Raw genomic sequence first — 5079 nt, forward strand, 5'->3', positions numbered from 1 at the left:
GCGGCGGGGTTCGTTCCGCCTTCTGCGAGTGTGTGGCTTCGCATCCTCTGTGCGTATGTGTGGCTTTGTGGGTGTGGGGTCCCCCCCCTTGGCTGCCTGTTGCCTGGACTAAGGGCAAGATTCCCACTGGCAGTGCCAGCCATTCATTCTCTCTCTCTCTCTCCCCTCCCCTCCACTTCGCTTTGGAACTGGCTGTTTCCCATTAAGGATTCCTCTCTGCAAGAAGAAGGAGCTGAAAAGGATGCTCACCCCCAACACGCTGCGATGTCAGGCCAATAAATAGACCCCCCCACCCGCCCCAGGGCACTGGATTGTAAGGAGTGGAGGGGGGGGTTGTTAAAAGCCAGGGATTTCCCTGATGAGAAACACTCCAGAGGCAGCGGCGACCGAAGGGAGAATGTCCCCGGAATATCAACAAGCGGAAAGGCGCGCACAGGGCACCAGCTCGCCTCTCGCCTTCTCTCTCTCCCCCCCACACTCCACTCTTTGTCCACCTCCGCCAGGCTCTCAGCTTTTCGCAGCAAAGCGGTTTCCCTTTATTGATCCACTGTCCCCCTCCCCCCCATGCGCAAAGTTGAGGCCGCAGCGCCACCGGCCTAAGGTCGGGATCTCATCTGGGATCTCATCTGGGCATCGTTCAAGAGGCGACTCCTGCAGTCGAAGCCTGGAAACCCAGATCGGCTTGGCTGCGACTTGAGGGTCCGGAAGGCCCTTCCCGGCCTCTTGCCTTGCTCTTGATTGCCCACCCTCTCCTTGGTTTTCTTCCCTAAACTCTCGAGGTGTTTCTGCGCCCTAGGCGAGGCTGCCTTGTGGCGCAGATGCCAACCTCCCGGTGGGGCCTAGAAACCTGGAGACCACTGGAGCCAGACACCGTTTTGTTGCTGCTGCCACCACCTCCCCCCCCGCCGCCACTACCACTGAAGGGGGGGAGGAGGGAGGGAGGCGTGCCTCTCTTCAGCCAAGCTCGCGGCGGGACCGCTCCTCCGCCCCTGCGGCCCCTGGCCTCCTCCTCGGTGGGCGAGGGAAGAAGAAAAAGAAGAGGGCGGGGAAGGCACAGCTCAGCACCCCATCCAGGGCCTGGTGCTCTAGGCGAATGCCTAGTTCACCTAGTGGGTGAGCCGGCCCTGCCTAAACTATTCAGTGTATCTGGGATACCAGGGGTGGAGGAACCATTAACCAGACTAAGCAGTGCGTAGGGCACCAGGGGCAAAGGGGAGCACCGCAACTTTATGTAGCCCAAGCTTGGCTTCGTTTGTATAGCCTATTGTGTCATCATATGAATACATGTTTGTATTGCTGCAACCTGCATTGTATATCTGGTCAGACAGGTCGACAACTAAAATGGACTGGGTCCATGTGGAAAGGAGGGGGGGCACCAAGACTGGTCAGTGCTTAGGGCACCAGTGAGCCTTAATCTGCCCTGGGGGTACAAAGAATAATTCCCAGGGCATTCTTTTGGGTCCAGGAGCACTGTCATGTTTAAGAAGTGGCGAAGAAGACAAGGAGGAGGTTGGATTTATACCCCACCCTTCACTTGGAATCTCAGAGCGGCTTACAAACTCCTTTCCCTTCCCCTCCCCACAACAGACACCCTGTGAGGGAGATGGGGCTGAGAGAGCTCTGACAGAAACTGCCCTTTCAAGGACAGCTCTTGTCAGAACTATGGCTTGCCCGAGGTCATCCAGCAGGTGCAAGTGGAGGAGGGGGAAATCAAACCCGTTTCTCCCAGATTAGAGTCCGCACACTTAACCACCATTGTTGGTGTGGATGTAGCACTAGGCCAACCTGCCCTCTTGCACTTATAGAAGATTATCCAGCAGGTAGAGTGCTCTCTGTACACTTCTCCAGGATCCTCTTCACACACACCTAGACTCCAGAGCCAACCCAAACATCACAGGAGAACCAGTCATGTGACTTGGCTGGCTTGCAGCAATGCTCCCTCTAAGCCAGTTTGGTGTAGTGGTTAAGTGTGCGGACTCTAATCTGGGAGAACGGGGTTTGATTCCCCACTCCTCCACTTGCACCTGCTGATGTGACCTTGGGTCAGTCACAAGCTCTGGCACAGCTGTTCCTGAAAGAGCAGTTTGTGTCAGAGTTCTCTCAGCCCCACCCACCTCACAGGGTGTCTGTTGTGGGGAGGGGAAGGGAAAGGAGTTTGTAAGCTGCTCTAAAACACCTTTGGGTACTGAAGGGCGGGATATAAATCCAATCTCCTCCTCCTCCTCCTCTTCTTCTTCTTCTAAACTGTGGAGTCTTGTGAGCAAGAATTCTACTTTGCAAGTTCCTGGCATTAAAGTTGTGAGTGAGCAATTTGGCTACTGTATAAATTAGTTTGCTCTGGAGCCCTCCTTCCTGAGCTGAGACAAAAATGTGTGAGCCGGAGGCTAAAAAACTGTGAGCTAGCTCACACTCACCCAGTTTAGAGGGAACACTGCCAGTGGCTCAGTACAATCTAGTCTCCCTATTCACTCTGCATCCCTGCCTCTCGCTCAAGTATTTTGCACAGCTAAAAAAGAAAGATTTGTGTATAGATCCTGTCCTGACAGACAGCACGGGTAGTGGCCCTGTCAGAAGTCCAGAGATACCTGGGCCACCTCCAGCTATCCACAATAAAAAGCAACACACCATGCACATAAAAAGAAATTCTGAAGCTTATCAAATGCCAACAAAATTGACAAGTGTCTCCATGAGAGCCAGTGTAGTGTAGTGTAGTGGTGAGAATGTCAGCCTAGGATCTAGGAGACCCAGGTGCAAATCCTCATCCTGCCATGGTGACGTTGTGCCAGTCATGCACTCTGAGTCTAACCTAACTCTCAGGGTGGTTGAACAAAGCCCGAATCCAGTGGCATGTGGCTTTGGGCCAACATGGCTGCTCCCCTGCCCTGAGTCTATCTCAGGGTGGTTGTGAAGATGATGAAGAAGAAGAGATTGGATTTCTCCCCCGCCCTTCACTACCCAAGGGAGTCTCAGAGTGGCTTACAAACTCCTTTCCCTTCCCCTCCCCACAACAGACACCCTGTGAGATAGGTGGGGCTGAGAGAGCTCTGACAGAAACTGCTTTTTCAAGGACAGCTGTGCCAGAACTATGGCTTGCCCAAGGTCATCCAGCAGGTGCAAGTGGAGGAGTGGGGAATCAAACCTAGTTCTCCCAGATTAGAGTCCACGCACTTAACCACTACGCCAACCTAACTCTCAGGGTGGTTGAACAAAGCCCGAATCCAGTGGCATGCTGCTTCCGGCCAACATGGCTACTCCCCTGCCCTGAGTCTGTCGGAGTGGTTGTGATGATAAGACGGAGGAAAGGAGGACAATGTAAGCCACTTTGGATTTCAATTGGTGAGAAAGGCCAGGTAGAAACGAAGTAGATTTCATTAAATGTGAGACCACCATTGAGCTTTGGGCCCAGGCTACATGCCCCCCCCCCACAGGTACAGGCCAGGATAGACATGTTACCGTTCACACAAGGTTTCTAAACAAATGTGCTGCCTCTTGGCAGAATGTGTTCCAATCTTCTTTTCATCCCTAGGCATACAGAACAGACACTGAGCCATAGTGACTCCCATAAAGTCCACACAGTGAGCCTCCGTGGCCTGAACTCAGACCGTGCCGACTGTCACACCCCCGGTGCTACATACCTCCCGACTTCCTTCTAGATGGAACTGCACCCATATCATTGCTATTTGTGCAGAAGGGATTTGGCTGTGTGTGTGGTGTGTCAAGAAGGGGGAAAAAATTAACTGTCTGTGATATGTTCAACTGGTTCTCCAAATATGCTGAAATCAGATAACAGCCCTTCATATTATATGTAGTATACTCCACATTATCTCTGCAGTCCCTACAGCAGCCCTACAAGGTAGGCTAGTAACAGTTGCCTACATTACATCTGGCAAGACTGGCAGATGATAACTCGCTCTGGCGTTGAGGTAAATTCCGGCTGAGTTAAATTTTGACCCAGAAAGCTCTGGATCAGTGTTTTCTCTAAGCTGAGTGAGTGTGAGCCAGCTCACAGGTTTTTTAGCCTCTGGCTCACAGATTTTTGTCCTCGCTCAGGATTGGAAGGAGGGCTCCAGAGCAAACTAATCTATGCAGTAGCCAAACCAGCGCTCACAACTTTAACGCCAGTAGCCCGCCAAGTAGGATTATTGCTCACAAGACTCCACAGCTTAGAGGGAGCCTTGCTCTGGATCCCAATCATCACCAGTGAATGATGGCCAGTTATTTTGATTGCAGTGTGGCAAACCTAGTTGGGGCACTTCCTTTCAGCTGCCAATGTCTTGAACCGTGTGTTTGTCCATGTGTGAGTAGGGGTGTGTGTGTGTGTGTTTGTGTGTTTAAGGGCAGTTCTGGGGGGGGGGAGCGTAGTTAAAGGAACCGCAGAGTTAATATTTCCACATCAGGAAGTGGCTCCAGCAGCCTGGAGGCGAAATGCTTAATCTCCTCAACAGTGCAGAGCCCGTGGCGCCTAGTCTGTTATAGGTCGGCGTTCCCACGTGGTTTTAACTTCTGTATAAAAGTTTCCGTAGAAAAGTGGCCCAATGTCGTGATTTGGCAGGTCAAAAAGGAGAGAGGGAGAGAGAGGGAGAGAGAGAGAAAAGAGAGGACGCGTCGCCAGGAGATTAGAGGGAGAGCCACGAGGAGCCGGGCGCTTCTCCAGCCGAGACCTTCCACTCGGCGGCGGGAGGCGGAATGTCAGGTGGTTCCGCGAAGAAGGCGACGAGACAGGGGAGATAAACTATAAAGCCGGATCCACGGTCGGAGGGGAGGCGGGTGCGACCGATCCGCCCTGACTCCCGAGGAATCCTAGCGCCGAAAGGCTGCACGGGGGGCGGGGAGGGGGGAACTGTTGGATGCGGAGGAAGGAAAAAGGCGACAAAGCGGGTCGTCTCGAAGCAAGACCGCTCGGCTGAGCTACCGGAGGCGCCGCCGGAGACGCGCTCCCCGCCGACCCTGATCGCCGCCGTCCTCGCCTCGATGCGGATAGCCGGATGCCGGCGGGCCCCCCGGGAAAGGGCCGCCTCGGCTGGACTGTAGCCTCGACGTGACCCCAGGGAGGGAGAGGTGTGCCTCCGGCGCGGGAGG

Source organism: Gekko japonicus, unplaced genomic scaffold (genome assembly GCF_001447785.1).
Source record: "Gekko japonicus isolate JY-2015 unplaced genomic scaffold, Gekko_japonicus_V1.1 scaffold1140, whole genome shotgun sequence".
In the NCBI taxonomy this organism is placed as follows: Eukaryota; Metazoa; Chordata; class Lepidosauria; order Squamata; family Gekkonidae; genus Gekko; species Gekko japonicus.